This window comes from Gadus macrocephalus, chromosome 22 (assembly GCF_031168955.1).
Source record: "Gadus macrocephalus chromosome 22, ASM3116895v1".
Lineage (NCBI taxonomy): Eukaryota > Metazoa > Chordata > Actinopteri > Gadiformes > Gadidae > Gadus > Gadus macrocephalus.
The window spans coordinates 2,549,265-2,571,979 of record NC_082403.1 but is presented as its reverse complement, the minus strand read 5'-3'; the positions used below and the strand labels follow the sequence as shown (position 1 = coordinate 2,571,979).

The 22,715-nt window shown below is 48.7% G+C and overlaps 1 protein-coding gene, 1 long non-coding RNA gene and 1 pseudogene across 2 annotated transcripts in view; 2 read left to right on the top strand and 1 right to left on the bottom strand.

Moving 5' to 3' along the window:
- LOC132451379 (uncharacterized) overlaps window positions 1–22,715 on the top strand; it is a 291,272-nt gene that overhangs the window by 37,715 nt on the left and 230,842 nt on the right.
- Window positions 1–22,715, top strand: part of LOC132451511 (uncharacterized) — an 82,786-nt gene that overhangs the window by 6,126 nt on the left and 53,945 nt on the right. The gene's annotated exons all lie outside the window — the stretch shown is intronic.
- Window positions 6,830–22,715, bottom strand: part of LOC132451399 (class I histocompatibility antigen, F10 alpha chain-like) — a 108,732-nt pseudogene continuing 92,846 nt past the window's right edge.

The window sequence follows — 22,715 nt, the reverse complement described above, 5'->3', positions numbered from 1 at the left end:
TATGAATGTGTGGTTTAATGTGTGTGTGTGTGTGTGTGTGTGTGTGTGTGTGTGTGTGTGTGTGTGTGTGTGTGTGTGTGTGTGTGTGTGTGTGTGTGTGTGTGTGTGTGTTTTGTCTTTCAGCGTAAGACATCTGATATCAGGACGCTAGTGGAGGAAGATCATCAAAGATATGAACTCTGGTCACACGAAGCCCAATAACTTCACTAAATGAAAGGACCTAACCTATAAACAGCGAATATTGAGAATATTTTCTGATTTTTTTGGCGGATTATATTGACCAAATAACCCCAAACAAGAGTACAGCGATTTTTACATATGGATGATTAAAAAAAACGTTAATATTTAATCAAATTTCAATTTTTTGGTAAAAATACAAAAAAAAGCGATTCATGCTAGAGCAGTCTAGCTCGATCTAATTGATATACAATTTTTACGGATAAATGGTTGTTATCAAGATAAAGTTAAGTATGAATGTTATTGTTATTAAGCAAATATATCATCTTTAGTTAGCTGAAGTCCCCAAACTGATTGTGATGATTATAGATGAACAGCGATCCACTCCACCCTGCTTTAGGAAGAGGAATGTGAGAAGCCTCTTCATGATTTAACTACAAACCTAAACAGCAAGAAAGTACAAGTCAGCATTAAACATTAAACACATTATCAATGCGTTGTTGTACTGTTGATCTATTAGTGTATATTAACAGTACACTCATATTACTGTGATGACGTACTGTTCAAATATGATTGTTAATCTATTACTGTGGTGAAGTACTGTTAAAATAGTACTATTACTATTGCTGTGATAATGTAGGCTGCAAATAAATATAACTGTAAACATATGACTCAGAATAAGTATTGTAAAGTGGTAAAGTACTGACTGTGGTCAGAGGTTGGGCCTCAGGAGCCGGATTCTGCCCCTCAGTGTTCTCTGAGCTGGTGTCAGAACCTGGGAAGTATCAGAATGGGAGGAGTCATGAGCTAGATGTATCTAGATCTATAGAGCTGTATAGTCCAAAGAGCTAGATGTTTCTAGATCTATAGACCTGAATAGTCCAGTGAATTTTACTCACCAACTAGTTTGTGTCGCTTGTCTGAATCTAAGGATCAAGAGAAATGTTTAGCGTTGTAACAGTGGTGAATATCCTCATGTTATTATACTTTCAGGGTGCACTCACACTAGGCCATCTGGCCATGGCCGTGGCCGTTTTCACACCTAACTGTGCTCAAATCTGCCAGTGTGAGTGTGGCCAGTCTGGCCAGGCCAGGCCAATTTGGCCACTTGGGAGAGGTGTGCTGCTACGGTACGGGCCGCTACGGTACAGATGCTAATGAGCCGACACGCGCAGTCGCGCACACGCACGGCTACGCAACCTGAGCTGGATGACGTATAGTCCATGCGACGACCACGGACATAATAAAGGCGACGAGCCTTCTTTCCCATTAAACGGTAAACATATATCCAAATAAGCAATGGACTCAGCAAAGTGCGAACTGTGTTCTCTGTGTTGTTGTCCATTGTTGTTAAAACTCTGACTGGCGGCAGACTAATTATGGTCCATGCAGCAGACGCTTGGCGATGACGTGTTACTTACGTGATGACGTATGTACAAGAGCCTACCGTGGCCAGGCCACAGTTGCGACGGCCAACGGCCACGGCCAGATGGCCTAGTGTGAGTGCACCCTCATATTCTTAATGCCACACCGTCACTGTGGAAATTGGAGGAGGTTCATCATTCAGAGGTGGAGAGGTTTCTACCACCAGACCACCAGTGTGTGAAGACAACCAATCAGATCGTAGGAAGGGGACAGGAAGTAGGAGCAGGTGGAGATCAGGTGTTTGTCCTCCTGGAGAGTTTGATCCACTCACCGTTCCTCTTCTTGTACAGAAGGACTCCAACAACAACAGCAGCAGCAGCAGCGAGGAGGAGATCAACGAACCCAATGATGATGGGGATGGTGAGGCCACTCTGGTCCTCTGAAGGTACATCAAACAAATACAATCAGTTGTGTAATAATAGATGTTGGACAGAGACCCTCCCCCATCCATCCCTCCATCATTGAACCACATGTCAACGTCACGTGATGCTACACACACGACTAACACAACGTCAGTGTAACTATTCCTCTAGAATCTGTTCTGGAGCTCAGCGTCACTCTGGGACTGATCTGAGCCTAGCCCTATTCATAGAACTCATTTACCCACAATCCACCCTGTTCTTCTGCAGTGAGCTACTCCTGAGAGCTGTGTGTTTACCCAGTAGCTTCAGCAGTGTCCAGGTACACCTGGCAGTGGTTGTGATGAGGTCAGGTGGAGGTGGTGAGACATGTGTTCCCCCCCTCCATCCCCTCCAACACCAGTCTTACCCCAGTTGGTCCTGACGAGGGCGGGGTCCAGGGGGGTGGAGATGTCCTCGATGCCTTTCAGCTGGACCACACACTCGTACCTCCCCCAGTCCTCCTGTGGGACGGCCGTGAGGTTGAGGTCCACGCTGACCTGGAAGGTCCCGTCGTGGTTGGGGAGGACCTCCCCGGGGTCCACCTGCTCATGGAGCTCCTGGCCGTCTCTCCTCCAGAACACCACCACCCTGTCAGGGTAGAAGCCTGTAGCATGGCACACCACTGGGGAGGAGGGGCTCCTCTGGAGCAGAGACACCCGCGGACGCTCTGGAGAGAGAGAGGGGGGGGGGGGGGGGGGGGAGAGAGAGAGAGGGAGAGAGCAAGAGAGGGGGGAGAAAGAGCCAGAGAGAGAGATTATTTCATAATGTAAACACGTGTTCTTGTCATGTAATATATTCTATATTTCATATTCTTCCATAAGGGGCTGAGTTGCGTCCCCCTTCAGGGTTGAGTCTCGTCTGCTTAATTCAGGACATTAGGACTTAGTTCATATATTGTGGTCAGAGAGAGAGGGGGGGGTGAGAGAGAGGGGTGGGGAGGAGGGGGAGAGAGAGAGAGAGAGAGAGGGGGGGGGGGGGCGGGAGAGAGAGAGGGGGGGAGAGAGAGAGAGGGGGGGACAGAGACTCAGAGACATGAGTCTGTCGACGCCCAGCACCAGGTCATGTGACTACCTGTTCTCTGCAGAGTGCTCTTCCCATAGGCCAGGGCCTTCTTCAGCCCACCAACACACTCCTTGGTGTAGTAGTACTTCAGGTATTGAAATCTAGCTTTATCCTCATCCCATCTCTGTTTGGTGCCGACAGCCTGAGGTACTGCAGCGACCCAGGTCAGGGTCTTCAGGTCCAACGCCATGTAGTCCTCTCCATCATAACCATACTGCTCATAACCATCAGTAGAATCATCCTCATCATCCCACTCACAACCAAACATGTTCTGATATAAGTGGGTACCTGAGAGAGAGAGAGAGAGACAGAGAGAGAGAGAGAGATGGAGGGGGGAGAGAGAGAGAGAGAGAGAGAGAGAGAGAGAGAGATGGAGGGTGGAGAGAGAGAGAGAGAGAGAGAGAGAGAGAGAGAGAGAGAGAGAGAGATGGGGGGGAGAGAGAGAGAGAGAGAGAGAGAGAGAGAGAGAGAGCGATAGAGAGAGAGAGAGAGAGAGAGAGAGAGATGGGGGGGAGAGAGAGAGAGAGAGAGAGAGAGAGAGAGAGAGCGAGAGCGAGAGCGAGAGCGAGAGCGAGAGCGAGAGAGAGAGCGATAGAGAGAGCGAGAGCGAGGGAAAAGAGAAAGGGTGAGATTACTTGTATTTCATTCTTCATTAACATTAAATAAACACAGACATCACAACACAAACCATCTGAACATTATAACAATAACTAACATTAATAAATAGAGGAACAAATAAGACCAGCCAGAGCTCTACACCGCCCTTCAGCCTACTACACCACCCTACACCGCCAAACAACACGCTGCACCACCCTACACCACAATACACCGCCCTACACACCCTACACCACCCTACACCACCCTACACCACCCTACACCGCCCTACACCACCCTACACCGCCTTACACCACCCTACACCACCCTACACCGCCCTACACCGCCCTACACCACCCTACACCACCCTACACCGCCCTACACCGCCCTACTCCACCCTACACCACCCTACACCGCCCTACACCGCCCTACACCACCCTACACCGCCCTACACCACCCTACACCACCCTACACCACCCTATAATGACCTACACCACCCTACACCACCCTACACCGCCCTACACCACCCTACACCACCCTACACCGCCCTACACCACCCTACACCGCCCTACACCGCCCTACACCACCCTATAATGCCCTACACCACCCTACACCACCCTACACCACCCTACACCGCCACACAATAATACCCTACACCGCCCAACACCACCCTACACCACCCTACACACCTTACCCCACCCAACACCACCCTACAGCCTACATCACCGCCCTATACCACCCTTCACCACCCTACACCACCCTACACCCCCTACACCACCCTACAGCACCCTACACCACCCTACACCACCCCACACCTCCCTACACCGCCCTACACCACCCTACACCACCCTACACCACCCTACACCGCCCTACACCGCCCTACACCACCCTACACCACCCCACACCTCCCTACACCACCCTACACCACCCTACACCACCCCACACCTCCCCACACCGCCCTACACCACCCTACACCACCCTACACCACCCTACAGCACCCTACACCACCCTACACCACCCCACACCTCCCTCAGCCCTTCATCTGACCAATAGAGTGGATATATATAAACACATCTATACTCATGGACACATGCCACGGTCGTTAGACGGGGGCATTCCAGCCGATAGCCCCGGATCTTGGCCGGTAGGTAATTTATTTTATTTTATTTATTTATTTATTTTTATTTATTTTTTCAGGGGCCCCCCCTCTGCCTTGGGCCCCCCCTCTGCCTTGGGCCCCCCCTCTGCCTTGGGCCCCCCCACAACTGTCCCCTTTGTCCCCGCAGTCCGACGGCCCTGTGTGTGTGTGTGCGTGCGTGCGTGCGTGCGTGCGTGCGTGCGTGCGTGCGTGCGTGCGTGCGTGCGTGCGTGCGTGCGTGCGTGTGTGTGTGTGTGTGTGTGTGTGCGTGCGTGTGTGTGTTTAGGAGTATGGTGAATCTTTATCATGGGGTTAAATGATGGATATCTCCATGTGAGAGGTGAGACAGTAGATATAATCGTACCTCCTATCTGGTTAAAGTTCTTCTTCAGAATCCCAATGTTGGCTTTGAAGCCCTGCTGGTCACCCTGAGCTATTCCAGTGCTCCTCTCCAGGACTTCGGGGTCATCTCTGGTGTACCGCTCCATCCAGTCCTGTGTGAGGACTATTCCCTGGATGTTGCTGTCATAGTACCCAATCTGAACTCCATCCAGCATCCCAACAGCAACAAACTCTGGGAAGGTTGAGAGTCCAGACGACGCCGTGTAGAAATACTGCAGAGAGTAAAGGACTGTAGACAGACAGACAGGTTAATACGGGACATCACTGTAGACAGACAGACAGACAGGTTAATACGGTACATCACTGTAGACAGACAGACAGACAGGTTAATACGGTACATCACTGTAGACGGACAGACAGACAGGTTAATACGGTACATCACTGTAGACGGACAGACAGACAGGTTAATACGGTACATCACTGTAGACGGACAGACAGACAGGTTAATACGGTACATCACTGTAGACAGACAGACAGACAGGTTAATACGGTACATCACTGTAGACAGACAGACAGACAGGTTAATACGGTACATCACTGTAGACAGACAGACAGACAGGTTAATACGGTACATCACTGTACACAGACAGACAGGTTACTACTGTGTATCACTGGAGACAGACATGCGATTAATGTCCATCCCTCTAGTCTAGACCAGGGGTCGGCAACTCAGTTTGGCCTCGGGACAATATTTTTTCCAGCCAGTAGGTGGCGGGCCAGAACATTATCAAAGGCTAGTTCAAGGAATTGATTGATGAAAGTGCTGCTGGAACTGAGACGCAGGTCCGTCAGCTGGCTTAGTCATATGCTTAACAAGCACTAGATGACTCTTAAAAGACGTACATATGAACAAGTGTATGCCCTAATCACATAAATGTCATGCCTGATCACGTTGGGTAGAGGTGTTGCTTCATTGCAGTGATATCATCATGATCAGTTCTAACTGAAGAGAAAGTGATATCCACGAGCTGCTGATCATGTGAGAGACGGTGATGCAGTCGTATTAAACAAGGCGTTGAAAGATGGTGCGATCTACGAGAGAGACGCAGAGGAACTGTCCTTATGGCCCCTCCCCCTGTCATAGGGCCCCGCCCCCTGTCACATGGCTCCGCCACCTGACTGGCCGTAATGTAGGAACCTTCAGTTTGATCTTATTGACGTCCAAACATCTCACTGTAGCCCACAGCACTGGCTGACCAGACCTTCAACTGAACACAACCTGCTGCCTCTTCTTAATCATTACAGATGACATGAATAATAATCTATTATTTAAATAATTATTACAATGTTTACTATTACAAGTATATTTGTGAATTTCTGTATTAGATTACGGCATTTTAACTATCTTCACATTGCCATCATTGGAATGATAATAATTAATATAATATAATTATACTCATCCTCATCGTCATCCGCTTATCCGGGGTCGGGTCGCGGGGGGAGCAGCTCAAGCAGGGGGCCCCAGACTTCCCTTTCCCGGGCCACATTGACCAGCTATGACGGGGGGATCCCGAGGCGTTCCCAGGCCAGTGTTGAGATATAATCTCTCCACCTAGTCCTGGGTCTTCCCCGAGGTCTCCTCCCCAATGGACGTGCCTGAAACACCTCCCAAGGAAGGCGCCCAGTGGGCATCCTTACCAGATGCCCGAACCACCTCAGCTGACTCCTTTCTAAGTAAAGGAGCAGCGGCTCTAATCCGAGTTCCTCACGGATGGCTGAGCTTCTCACCCTATCCCTAAGGGAGACGCCAGCCACCCTTCTGAGAAAACTCATCTCGGCCGCTTGTACCCGCGATCTCGTCCTTTCGGTCATCACCCAGCCCTCATGACCATAGGTGAGGATAGGAACGAAGATCGACCGGTAGATCGAGAGCTTTGCCTTGCGGCTCAGCTCTCTTTTCGTTACAACGGTGCGGTAAAGCGAACGCAATACCGCCCCCGCTGCTCCGATTCTCCGGCCAATCTCACGCTCCATAGTACCCTCACTCGCGAACAAGACCCCGAGGTACTTGAACTCCTTCACTTGGGCTAAGGACTCATTTCCTACCCGGAGTAAGCAATCCACCGGTTTCCTGCTAAGAGTCATGGCCTCAGATTTAGCGGTGCTGATCCTCATCCCAGCCGCTTCACACTCGGCCGCCAGCCGATCCAGTGAGTGCTGAAGGTCACAGGCCGATGATCCAATGAGGACCACATCATCTGCAAAAAGCAGTGACGAGATCCTCAGACCACCGAACTGCAACCCCTCCCCACCACGACTACGCCTCGATATCCTGTCCATGTATATCACAAACAGGATTGGTGACAAGGCGCAGCCCTGGTGGAGACCAGCACCCACTGAGAACGAAACTGACTGGCTGCCGAGAACACGAACACAGCTCTCGCTTTGGGAGTACAAAGATTGGATGGCCCTGAGGATAGACCCCCTTACCCCATACTCCCGCAGCACCTCCCACAGTTTCTCCCGGGGGACCCGGTCATACGCCTTCTCCAGATCCACAAAACACATGTAGACCGGATGGGCATACTCCCAGGCCCCCTCCAGGATCCTTGCGAGAGTGAAGAGCTGGTCTGTAGTTCCACGTCCGGGGCGAAAACCGCATTGTTCCTCTTCAATCTGAGGTTCGACGATCGGCCGAACCCTCCTTTCCAGCACCTTGGAGTAGACTTTACCAGGGAGGCTGAGAAGTGTGATACCCCGGTAATTGGCACACACTCTCTGGTCCCCCCCTTTGAACAGGGGAACCACCACCCCGGTTTGCCACTCCTTTGGCACTGTACCCGACTCCCACGCGATGTTGAATAGGCGTGTCAACCATGACAGCCCCTCAACACCCAGAGCCTTTAGCATTTCTGGCTGGATCTCATCAATCCCTGGGGCTTTGCCACTGCGGAGATGTTTGACTACCTCAGTGACCTCCACCAGGGAAATTGACGACGAAACACCATCAACCTCGAGCTCTGCCTCCAACATAGAGGGCGTGTTATTCGGATTCAGGAGTTCCTCAAAGTGTTCCTTCCAACGTCCGACGACCTCCTCAGTTGAGGTCAACAGAGTCCCATCCTTACTGTACACAGCTTGGATGGTTCCCCGTTTCCCCCTCCTGAGGTGCCGGATAGTCTTCCAGAAACACTTTGGTGCCGACCGAAAGTCCTTCTCCATGGCCTCTCCGAACTTCTCCCACACCCGCTGCTTAGCCTCCGACACGGCACCCTGCAACCGAGTCAGGAGTCCTCCAGGATAGCATATCCCGGAAGGCCTCCTTCTTCAGTCGGACGGCTTCCCTGACCACCGGTGTCCACCACGGTGTCCGAGGGTTACCGCCCCTTGAGGAGCCTAAGACCCTGAGGCCACAGCTAGCCACCGCAGCTTCAGCAATGGAGGCTTTGAACACCGCCCACTCCGGCTCAATGCCCCCAACCTCCACAGGAATGCCAGAAAAGCTCCGCCGGAGGTGTGAGTTGAAGATACCTAGGACGGGGGCCTCCTCCAGACGTTCCCAGTTCACCCGCACTACTCGTTTGGGTTTACCAGGTCTATCCGGAAATTTCCCCCATTCCCTGATCCAACTCACAACCAGATGGTGGTCGGTTGACAGTTCCGCCCCTCTCTTTACCCGAGTGTCCAAAACATGCGGCCTCAGATCAGATGACACGATCACGAAATCGATCATCGATCTTCGGCCTAGGGTACTCTGGTACCAGGTACACTTATGAGCACCCTTATGTTCGAACATGGTGTTTGTTATGGATAATCCATGACTAGCACAGAAGTCCAATAACAAACGACCGCTCGGGTTTAGATCAGGGAGGCCGTTCCTCCCCACCACGCCTCTCCAGGTGTCTCCATCGTTGCCCACGTGGGCGTTGAAGTCTCCCAGCAGAACTACGGAGTCCCCTACTGGAGCCCCATACAGGACTCCATTCAGGGTCTCCAAGAAGGCCGAGTACTCTGAGCTGCTGTTTGGTGCATACGCACAAACAACAGTCTGAGTTTTCCCCCCGACAACCCTTAGGCGCAGGGAGGCGACCCTCTCGTCTACCGGGGTAAACTCCAACACCGCGGCGCTCAGCCGGGGATTTATGAGTATCCCCACACCCGCCCGGCGCCTCACACCCTCGGCAACTCCGGAGAAGAATAGAGTCCAACCCTTATCCAGGAGTACGGTACCAGAGCTGAGACTGCGTGGAGGTAAGCCCCACCAGATCTAACTGATAGCGCTCCACCTCCCTCACAAGCTCCGGTTCCTTTCCCCACAGCGAGGTGACGTTCCACGTCCCCAGAGCCAGCTTCTGCCGCCCGGGTCTGGTCCGTCGAGACCCCTGACCTTCGCTGCCACCCATGTGGCTGCGCACCCGACCCCAACGGGTCTTCCCACAGGTGGTGGGCCCATGGGATGAAGAGAGGGGGGGCGCCACGTAGTTTGTTCGGGCTGTGCCCGACCGAGCTCCGTGGCAAACCCGGCCACCAGGCGCTCGCCATCGAGCCCTCCGTCTGGGCCTGGCTCCAGACGGGGGCCCCGGGCTTCCTCCGGGCCGGGTCACATCTCCTCTTTTTTCGTAATAATATATAATATAATATATAATAATAATAATATAATTATTGAATTTCATAACAATATATTGATAGCAATGATAATAATTATATTATTGTGTGTCTGCGTGTGTATATGGGTGTGTGCACGTGCATGACAATTCTCCAAGAACGTTGACAAGTTAAAAATAAAATAACTTTGAGTGTTAATATAATATTTTGGATTAAAAGTAGACTTAAAGTACACATCGGATTCCTTCCTAACTGAAGTTTAATGTTTGGTTCTGATAATAGACTGGTTTCGTTTTCACAGTTGAACCCAGAATACATGTTCTTATATTAGTTTAAATACTCACAGTAAAAGCTGAATCATGTTGTGGATTAATTGAACTCATTAGAGAGGATACTCAAATGCTTTTCAACCAAATGAGGGAATCGAAGCATCGTATCTTCAGGGACCATGAACCAAACATTTTGGAAGAATAGTTTTGAACAGTAAAAACTTGAGTCAGTCTTACCTGAGGACACACCGTGACCAAAGACCAACAGCAGCAGCCCCGTTAGCGCCTTCATATCGATGTATTCAGAAGAACAGCTCGAGGAGATTATCCACAGAGACGTGACTCAGAGTCCAGCATCAGACGCACTGACCAGGAAACATGCGGACAAGAGGAGAACTTCAAAGTGAAACTAACTCTTACACACGCACGCACGCACAAACGCACACACACACACACACACACACACACACACACACACACACACACAAACACACACGCGTGCGCAGGGACGTGCACAGGGGGATTGCTCAGGTTGCAACAGCCTATATGCCCTCCTCGACTCATGTTGCCCTTCCGAGGAACAAATAAAAATTTAAATCGTAGAATTTCATGTATGCCTAGCTAAAAAAAAACTACCATTCGAAACATTTCATAAGGTAAAAATAGCCTCATTCACTTCCATTCGGGCACCGAGAGTGAAGGTCAGTAGGGGGAGGGCAAACTCTGTTTACGTAGCTGCAGCGCTGCACGTGAACGGCACCTGCCTGCATGATATGCCTGCCTAATGCCTAGACCAGGGCTATTCAACCTCCTTATCAAGTGGGCCGAAAAGGAAAATCACTGGGGGTTCATGGGCCACACAGAGTAAAACTACGTGAATGAATCGCTACAAATAAATCGTACTTAAAGTAGTGTTAACTTAATATATATAGTACTACTACATGGAATAAACTTGTCAGACGCATTCCTTCATTCTTCACTTTTAACCGTATCATTATAAAAGATTTTGTTCTCACATATTTTGTACACGTATTTAGAATTAAACAATGTTGTTTGAATCATCACAAAACTGTACATGAGACATTTTGAGTCAGTGAGAAAGATTGCACTGCCTTGTTTGCCTAGTTTGGCTCATCCTGAGACACTCATGCAGCTTCTCATAGGTCATGGAGCAAAGTGCCCTTGTTCTGATGGCATTCATATGAGAAAAGCTAGACTCACACGTATCGGTTGAGCCAACATTGTCGGAATAAGTGATGTCAGTTCCTGATTGTGGGGTACTGATACTGGCTAGTATCACCGGATACACACAGAAACCTGGTTGGCATGCAACTATGTTTCTCCTTAATTTTATTTATTTTTTGCATGCAACCTCTTGCGGGCCAGAAAAAAATTGAGAGGGGCCGGCCCACGGGCCGCTAGTTGGATAGGCCCTGGCCTAGACCAAAGAGATTGTCGTTGTTGTCTGTTGAGACGACTGCCTTTTATGAAATTAATTAAAATCTTCATAAATCCAGGCTCAGTTTGTCAAGTAACATTTTAGCCAAAGGAATCAGAAAGCCAGCTAGCTTGCAGACAAGCAGATCATTATCTCATAGGCTGCTATTTTTTTGGTAGGAAAACTAAACTACATGTCTGCTGATAGTTCGTTTCTAAAATTTCGTTTTAGCAAGAAGAATGAATTATTGAAGTAATGCATCACATGAATTCTTTCTTTCAAATTGGTTAAATGCCTAAATCGTATATGGGTATTGTTTGTTATTGTTAAGTGAAGCCGTAATACCCACTGAAAAGAGGCGGATTCAGGACAGACAGACAGACAGACAGACAGACAGACAGACAGACAGACAGACAGACAGACAGACAGACAGACAGACAGACAGACAGACAGACAGACAGACAGACAGACAGACAGACAGACAGACAGACAGACAGACAGACAGACAGACAGACAGACAGACAGACAGACAGACAGACAGACAGACAGACAGACAGACAGAGAGAGAGAGAGAGAGAGACAGAGAGAGAGAGAGAGAGAGAGCGAGAGAGAACCAGGAAGCAGCAAAGGGGAGTCACTGCAGGGTTGGCTACGACCAGCAGGTGAGACTGAGACGTTACATTGTGATAAAGATGAAACAAGTGTAGGCTAATTGATTAATTAATCAGACTCATATTTTAGCCTACTAATAGACATTTTTTATAATTACATTCAATTTAAATAAGCAACTAGTCTCCAGGCATGGGGACAATGTGGACCAGGAGGCACATAGGGCTGGTAGGCCTAAGTGCTGATCACCAAATATGAGATGAGAGGACCATGCTATAGGTACAGGGGGACCGCCTTCCATTCAGACAAAACGCCAGTCCGTCATTGACGTCTAATTGTCGTAGTGGCGGCACTTCAATTGTTTTCAAATGTCCCACCCTTACTGTACGTCCACACCATGAAGTTTTGCTGCGAATATTTCTGTTCGCTTTGGTCGCTCAAGTCGCTCATGACGTACAATTCAATTTTGCAGACGCATTTAAAGGAGCCGTATGCGTTTAGTACAGACAGCCATATCAAAGAGTGAACTCCCAAACACTTTGGCCATATTGCCGAGACGGTTTTGCTTGTTGGATAAAGTGCTTCGACAGCAAGTAGGACAGTGATTCCCCTCCAATATATATACATAAAGAAAACTCCTAAAGTGTAATTACAACCGAGAACAAAAAAACGTTGCGTGTTGTAGTGGGCTAGTTAAAATATGTTTCACTGATCTGCAAATCATGATGTGCACTCATTCGTCAAACATAACCATGATTGAGAGCAGGGTGAATCCCCACAATCCAAACTCAAACTCCAAGCAGGTTGTCAGCCCAACATCTAACCCAGAGTGCCCTCCATTTAAATAAATAAATGTCAGTTAAGTTACTATCTTTTGCTTAATAAGGGAACAAAAGGGTGATTTAGCTCACGGCTCACTGATGAAAGCCCTTGCATATGCAATGATATGAATGAGTCTCTTACCCCAAATGGGTAAGAGACTGCAAAAATTGCAACGCAAACATTTTCTGTTCCCTCTTTCTTCATTTGTCACGTGAAGTCGTTCCCCATTTGGTAATACTTTCCATCATTGCCAGTTTTGTTCTCAATCATCCTCAACATGTTGATTCTGTACCCCCATACAGGAAATAGGTGGAATCAAGATGTTTTTTTATATTAAATTCATGTATTTGTTTATTTCCTTGTTTTCAAATTCCCAGTTGATTGTTTTACACTTCACAAAGACCAAAGCCTTACAGAGAGTGCAACACACACCTACTCACTGTCAGACAGACAGACAGACAGACAGACACACACATGCACACACACATAGTATGGGCCGATATATTTAATGGCATAATTATAATACAGATAATAATTACGATATCGTATATACCAGTCCGTATATCCACAAGATAACTTGGCACACGTTTATATAAGAAATATCCACAGTGTAAGACAAAACCTTTAACGTTAATGCATAATGCCTACCATCAAAATAGTATTAGTCATTATATTTAAAATGGGACTACATACTTTAAGATACATATATATTAATGAACATACTTGTATATACCACCCCAGCTTTTCCCACACATTCATTTGACATGTGACAGATACGGATAACTACAGTGTTTCATATCAAAATAATACTATCATTATAAGATAACTGTTTTAAGAGGATTCATGGAAAAATGTGTTGGATAAAACACCGCTTTTAACACTTTAACGTTCCCAGACTCTAACACTCATTTCCTCCCATGTAGGCATGCCCCCACACCCCTCTGGACAAAGACGACTCACAGCAGGCACTTGTGTTCAGAGGTATTCCACGAACGGAGGATTAACAAACACAGAGTTAGCGCTGAACTCCAGGTTGATTGACCCTGTGCTAACTAAACCAGAGCTGTCGGTTCCAACGCACGGCTTATGCATTAGTTCAATCAACACAAGGTTGGTTAACACAGGGTTTTTAACACAGGCACTTGTGTTCAGCATCACACAGCTGAAACGTATTCCACTCATTCCAGGACGACACACACATGCCCATAAACCAACGTTTTTTAACACACACACACACACACACACACACACACACACACACACACACACCTCCCACTTTTTCAGCACTCACAGAGGACATTACCTCACATTCACGTGACGTAATTGAATCTCCCAAACAGGATTTGCTGAATCAGTTCTTGAGTTTTTCTTTTTTGCATGCACTCTTATCGCAAGAGGCCATGGTATAAGTGTGATAATCCATTCCTTGGTGGATTATCTTTCGATAACACAACAGCTGGGCATTGATTATCCCGCAGGTGAAAAGTGCTGTGACAAGGTTTCAATCACAAGCGTCTATCTAACATGGGGCGGGCTCGATATGATGACAGTGGAGCGCTGTTTATGTAAACAACCAAGATGGCTGATGGGGACCGATCTGGTGAAGCCGCGTCAGGATTCAACTGGATGCTCCATCAGCTAACAGATGAACACTCAAATGCACTTAAAAGATTTGGTAAATGTTTCATTTCTGTTCAGCGCTGCCTCACACTGCTCTGTTTCGTTGTGCTGGTTGAAGGTCTGATTGCGTCCAGAGGCATTTCGGCCATTAATAACGCCCCCTTAGAAAATAATAAAGAACTGAGAGGTACCAGACTAAAACGCTTTTTGCTAAATGGTCTGGCAATGTCAGGCAAGGATGAAAACCCTCCCTCCTCCCCCATTCTTATAAATCTTAGAGTAGATATTAGCTTTATCTCCCCCTCCAGTTTATACGGGGTATAGCCTGTACAATGTACACGTGTACCTGAGAAGCTTCATATGGGTTGAGATCGTCACGACTGAGTAGATATTTAGTCTAGCTCCTCCATCTCTTCACATGGTTGCCGGGGGTTGTAGTGGTTGTGGGGGTGGGGCTTCAGGCCTCCTCCTCCACCTCCTCCTCCTCCTCCTCCTCCTCCTCCTCCACCTCCACCTCCTCCTCCTCCACCTCCTCCTCCACCTCCTCCTCCACCTCCTCCTCCTCCACCTCCCCCTCCACCTCCCCCTCCACCTCCTCCTCCTCCACCTCCACCTCCTCCTCCTCCACCTCCACCTCCACCTCCTCCTCCACCTCCACCTCCTCCTCCACCTCCTCCTCCTCCTCCTCCTCCACCTCCTCCTCCACCTCCTCCTCCTCCTCCTCCTCCACCTCCCCCTCCTCCTCCTCCTCCTCCACCTCCTCCGCACTGCTGGTACTCGGACACCAGGTCGTTCATGGTGCTCTCCGCCTCCGTGAACTCCATCTCGTCCGTGCCCTCGTCGGTGAAACCAGTGCAGGAAGGCCGTGCGGCGGAACATGGCGGTGAACTGCTCCGAGATGTGCCTGAACATCTCCTGGATGGCGGTGCTGTTGCCGATGAAGGTGAGGGCCGTCTTGAGGCCGCGCGGCGGGCTGTCGCACACGGCCGTCTTCACGTTGTTGGGGATCCACTCCACGAAGCAGCTGCTGTTCTTGTTCTGCAGGGTCCCAGATGCCGACTTCAGCCCACATTGAGTCACTCTACCACACACACCATTTTAACCCCAGTCAACATCTCACCAACATCCCACCAACATCTAACCAACATCTAACCAACATCTCACCAACATCTAACCAACATCTCACCAACATCTGACCAACATCTAACCAACATCTAACCAACATCTCACCAACATCTCACCAACATCTGACCAACATCTAACCAACATCTAACCAACATCTCACCAACATCTAACCAACATCTAACCAACATCTAACCAACATCTCACCAACATCTGACCAACATCTCACCAACATCTAACCAACATCTAACCAACATCTAACCAACATCTCACCAACATCTAACCAACATCTCACCAACATCTGACCAACATCTAACCAACATCTAACCAACATCTCACCAACATCTCACCAACATCTAACCAACATCTAACCAACATCTAACCAACATCTCACCAACATCTGACCAACATCTCACCAACATCTAACCAACATCTAACCAACATCTCACCAACATCTCACCAACATCTAACCAACATCTAACCAACATCTCACCAACATCTAACCAACATCTCACCAACATCTGACCAACATCTAACCAACATCTCACCAACATCTCACCAACATCTAACCAACATCTCACCAACATCTCACCAACATCTCACCAACATCTCACCAACATCTCACCAACATCTCACCAACATCTAACCAACATCTCACCAACATCTAACCAACATCTAACCAACATCTCACCAACATCTCACCAACATCTCACCAACATCTAACCAACATCTCACCAACATCTAACCAACATCTAACCAACATCTGACCAACATCTAACCAACATCTGACCAACATCTAACCAACATCTAACCAACATCTGACCGACATCTGACCGACATCTAACCGACATCTGACCGACATCTGACCAACATCTCACCAACATCTAACCAACATCTAACCAACATCTCACCAACATCTAACCAACATCTGACCAACATCTAACCAACATCTCACCAACATCTCACCAACATCTAACCAACATCTCACCAACATCTGACCAACATCTGACCAACATCTGACCAACATCTAACCAACATCTAACCAACATCTAACCAACATCTCACCAACATCTCACCAACATCTCACCAACATCTCACCAACATCTAACCAACATCTAACCAACATCTAACCAACATCTAACCAACATCTGACCAACATCTGACCAACATCTAACCAACATCTGACCAACATCTAACCAACATCTAACCAACATCTAACCAACATCTGACCAACATCTAACCAACATCTAACCAACATCTAACCAACATCTGACCAACATCTAACCAACATCTGACCAACATCTAACCAACATCTAACCAACATCTAACCAACATCTGACCAACATCTAACCAACATCTAACCAACATCTGACCAACATCTAACCAACATCTAACCAACATCTAACCCGCGATATCAACGTCCCAGGGAAGCAGGGAGCAGTAGGTTATTTCAAATATTTGTAGTAAAACATACATCATCCAAATCCCCCTTCCTAACCCCCCCCCCCCCCATCACCCCTCCCCCTGCCTCCCTCCCCCCAACCACCCTCCCTCCCCCTTTACTCTCTCCCCCTTCCTTACCCTCCCCCCATCCTCCCTCTCTCCCCCCAGAGTATCGGGGGGAGAGTGAGGGGAACTCACTGTAGTGTAGTACTTACTCTCTCCCCCCCCTCACTGTAGTGGACCCTAGACCCCCCCCCTCACTGTAGTGGACCCTAGACCCCCCCCTCACTGTAGTGGACCCTAGACCCCCCCCTCACTGTAGTGGACCCTAGACCCTAGACCCCCCCTCACTGTAGTGGACCCTGGACCCCCCCCCCCCTCACTGTAGTGGACCCTAGACCCCCCCCCTCACTGTAGTGGACCCTAGACCCCCCCCCCCCTCACTGTAGTGGACCCTAGACCCCCCCCTCACTGTAGTGGACCCTAGACCCTAGACCCCCCCTCACTGTAGTGGACCCTAGACCCCCCCCCCCCCCCCTCACTGTAGTGGACCCTAGACCCTAGACCCCCCCCCCTCACTGTAGTGGACCCTAGACCCCCCCCCCCCCCCCTCACTGTAGTGGACCCTAGACCCCCCCCCCCCCCCCTCACTGTAGTGGACCCTAGACCCTAGTCCCCCCCCCCCTCACTGTAGTGGACCCTAGACCCCCCCTCACTGTAGTGGACCCTAGACCCCCCCCCCTCCCCCCCTCACTGTAGTGGACCCTAGACCCCCCCCCTCACTGTAGTGGACCCTAGACCCCCCCTCACTGTAGTGGACCCTAGACCCTAGACCCCCCCCCTCACTGTAGTGGACCCTAGACCCCCCCCCTCACTGTAGTGGACCCTAGACCCCCCCCCCCTCACTGTAGTGGACCCTAGACCCCCCCCCTCACTGTAGTGGACCCTAGACCCTAGACCCCCCCTCACTGTAGTGGACCCTAGACCCCCCCCCCCCCCCTCACTGTAGTGGACCCTAGACCCTAGACCCCCCCCCCCTCACTGTAGTGGACCCTAGACCCCCCCCCCCCCCCTCACTGTAGTGGACCCTAGACCCCCCCCCCCCCCCCTCACTGTAGTGGACCCTAGACCCTAGTCCCCCCCCCCCTCACTGTAGTGGACCCTAGACCCCCCCTCACTGTAGTGGACCCTAGACCCCCCCCCCTCCCCCCCTCACTGTAGTGGACCCTAGACCCCCCCCCTCACTGTAGTGGACCCTAGACCCCCCCTCACTGTAGTGGACCCTAGACCCTAGACCCCCCCCCTCACTGTAGTGGACCCTAGACCCCCCCCCTCACTGTAGTGGACCCTAGACCCTAGCCCCCCCCCCCCCCCCCCCCTCACTGTAGTGGACCCTAGACCCCCCCCTCACTGTAGTGGACCCTAGACCCCCCCCCCCCCCCTCACTGTAGTGGACCCTAGACCCTAGACCCCCCCCCCCCCCTCACTGTAGTGGACCCTAGACCCTAGACCCCCCCCTCACTGTAGTGGACCCTAGACCCTAGACCCCCCCCTCACTGTAGTGGACCCTAGACCCCCCCCCCACTCACTGTAGTGGACCCTAGACCCCCCCCTCACTGTAGTGGACCCTAGACCCCCCCCTCACTGTAGTGGACCCTAGACCCCCCCCTCACTGTAGTGGACCCTAGACCCCCCCCTCACTGTAGTGGACCCTAGACCCCCCCCCCCCCCCCCTCACTGTAGTGGACCCTAGACCCTAGACCCCCCCCCTCACTGTAGTGGACCCTAGACCCTAGTCCCCCCCCTCACTGTAGTGGACCCTAGACCCTAGACCCCCCCCCCCTCACTGTAGTGGACCCTAGACCCCCCCCTCACTGTAGTGGACCCTAGACCCCCCCCCCCCTCACTGTAGTGGACCCTGGACCCTAGACCCCCCCCTCACTGTAGTGGACCCTAGACCCTAGACCCCCCCCCCCCCTCACTGTAGTGGACCCTAGACCCTAGTCCCCCCCCCTCACTGTAGTGGACCCTGGACCCTAGACCCCCCCCTCACTGTAGTGGACCCTAGACCCCCCCCTCACTGTAGTGGACCCTAGACCCCCCCCCCCCCTCACTGTAGTGGACCCTAGACCCCCCCCCCCCCTCACTGTAGTGGACCCTAGACCCTAGACCCCCCTCACTGTAGTGGACCCTAGCCCCCCCCCCCCCTCACTGTAGTGGACCCTAGACCCTAGTCCCCCCCCCCCCCCCCCCCCCCCCTCACTTCAGACCCTGCAGTAAAGCATTGGGTGCTCAGTGAGGTCGTTCTATATAATGACAGGCCCGCTGTACATTATGCAGCTAGGTATATGGTATATATTCATAAACAGGTATATGAATACCTACGGAAAATAACGATGCAACTGCACAAAATATAACAACAAAATGATTTCATTGACTCCACTTAAAAAAGTGGAGCGTCTGAATGAGATGAAATTAATGTATTTTTTATTGAGTATTTATTATGTTACCTTTATTTTTTTGAATGAGTCAGTGTGTGTGTGTGTGTGTGTGTGTGTGTGTGTGCGCGTGCGTTTTGTCTGTCAGCATAAGATCTAATATCAGGACGTTGGTGGAGGAAGATCATAAGAAATATAGTCTCTGGTCACACAAAGCCCAATAACTACACTAAATGAAATGAACTAACCTAAATAAAGTATCATGGAAATATTTTCTTATTTTCTTTCTGGATTTTATTGACCGAATAACGCAAAACAAGAATACAGCGATTTTTATGTTTGGATGATTAAAAAAAATATTAATCTTTGATCCAACATTCTTTATAAAAATACAAAAAAAAGTATTGATGCTAAAGCGTCCTAGCTCGATTGTGCTAGCCTGTGTAACGAGGTTGTGTTGCCATGGTTTCCAAGCATCAGTGAAAGATTGCAGGTTTAAGCCAGTGAGATAATCAAATCTATCACAAATACAGCGATCTATTGATTTTACAATTCTTACGGATTAATGGTTGTTATCAAAATTAAGTTAAGTATGAATCTTATTGTAATAAAGCAAATATAGCATCTTTAGTGAGCTGAAGTCCCAAGCCTGTTTGTAAGGATTAGGAATGAACAGCAATCCACTCCATCCTGGTTTAGGAAGAGGAACGTGAGAAACCTCTTCATGATTTAACGTTGACCCTAAACAGCAAGAAAGCACAAGTCAGCATTAAACATTATCATATATTCACACATTATCACTGTGATGATTTACTCTTAATATATACTGTGATGATTTACTGTTAACATATGACTGTTAATGTTATTCTATCAGCGTGATGAAGGACTGTTAAAATATTACTGTGATGAAGTAATGTTCAAATATGACTGTTAATCTATGACTGTGATAAAGAACTGTCAAAATAGTACTTTTACGATAGCTGTGATAAAGTAGACTGCAAATAAATATAACTGTAAAGATATGACTCTGAATAAGTATTGTAAAGTGGTAAAGTACTGACTGTGGTCAGAGGTTGGGCCTCAGGAGCCGGATTCTGCCCCTCAGTGTTCTCAGAGCTGCTGTCAGAACCTGGGAAGTATCAGAATGGGAGGAGGTGAAGTCATGAGCTAGATGTATCTAGATCTACAGAGCTGTATAGTCCAGTGAATTTTAATCACCAACTGGTTTGTGTCGCTTTTCTGAATCTAAGGATCAAGAGAAATGTTTAGTGTTGTAACTTGTAACAGTGGTGAATATCCTGATGTTATTATACTATCATATTCTTAATGCCACACCGTCACTGTGGACATTGGAGGAGGTTCATCAGAGGTGGAGAGGTTTCTACTACCAGACCAATAGTGAGTGAAGACTACTAATAGGTTTTTGGAAGGTGACAGAAGGTAAGAGCAGGTGGAGATCAGGGGCCGTATTCACAAAGCATTTTATCTTACCGCTAGGAGTGCTCCTTACTCGCGCTAAAACATTTTACGTTGGAGTTTTTCCTTAAAAGTTATTCACAAAGCCGCTGAGACCTACTCTTACTAAGGATGAATCACTAAGAATGAACTAAGAGTGACGCGCCGTTGCTATGGATTACGTCAATTCTCGTGCACGAGTTTAGAAGCGGTCAGTTCGGTGATTGGTTGTTCAGACGAGCCCACTGAATCACCGAAAAACAAGGAAATAGCCTAGGCTAGAAATTAATTCCTATTAAGTAGTTATAGTGCAGTTAGCAGAATACACGCATGATGACAAGTTTGTGCAGACCACGATAATGACGTTGTAGCCCGCACGTTCAAGAGAGAGAGAGAAAGAAAACAATAAAAATACGTAAAATTGAAAAGAAAAGAAATGTTATGAACTACACAAGTGTTGACTGATTTGTGCCAAGGTGTTTACCTAAAATGTGTTTTCAAAGTGATCCCTAAATGCCAGTCCACTCGGTTCCACACGGCCAAATTCATTGTCATGTTGATCGCCATCATCGTCATTATCATCATCATCATCATCATCATCATCATCATCATCATCGTCTGGCTGTGGAATGTCCCTCCGCTTGTAGAGGTTGTGTAGAATGGCACATACAGTGATGAGTGTGCTTGCCCTCTCTGGGGTGAGGCGTATTTCACCGTGGAGGACATGAACCGACGTTTCATCTGCCCAATTCCTCTCTCCACAACATTTCGTGTATGTTTGTGTGCTCTAACATATATGGAGGAAATCAGTAAACAATAATAAATATGGATTCAACAAATAAAAGGCGTCAAAGAGCCAATACGATGTGTTTTACACGTAGGACTAAGCGTAATATGCGTAATCACTTACATGTTATACTTTAACTGTGCTCCCGGTTGTGGATTGAGGTAGGGTGTCTAGAGCCACGTCTTGCATGGATAGTCACTGTCTCCCAGCAAGTGACACCCAACTGGTACATCTCAAAAAGCTGCCTCAGACCGCTCCCATTAAAATGCGCGAATCATGGGTAGCTGAAGCTCCAGGCCACTTTGCATCAACATCCAGTAGGCTATGTTAAAATTTGCATCAAAAACAACCTGCGTGTCGATGGAATGCACTTTCTTCCTATTGACGAACACGTCCTCGTCTTTTGATGGCGCAATTATTTTTATGTGCGTCCCGTCAATAGCACCGACCACACCGGGCATACCTGCAATTGCCATGAAGTTGGCTTTGATCCTGTGTAATTGTTGAATGTCCAAAGGAAAGTTTATGGCACGGCTGACTGATGGTTGCGATATTTTTAAATCGTCGGCATTGCAAAGTTGCATTTCCCCTGTTGCTAAATAACGTAGTGTGGCCAAACATTTTATTTCGGGACTAATCGGATTATTCCTGTTAGTCGGGGATGTTAATGCATCGCGCACTAACTCCACAACAAGTTTAATACCCTAACATTTCATCTCGCAGGCATTTTATGATTCTTTGTGAATAGGTCTTACTGAGTTAGGAGTCCTCTTGAGGACTTTTAAGCTCTCCTAGACTTAGGTGCTACTTTTAGGCCTAAAATACTTCGTGAATTGCTCTTGGTGAAAAAAGTTAGGAGTCCTAAATTTAAGAGTGACACGCCCATTATATTTAGTAGTTACTCCTAAATTCGCCAGTTAGGACCTACTTTTAGCCCTAAGATCCTTTGTGAATAAAGCCCCAGGTGT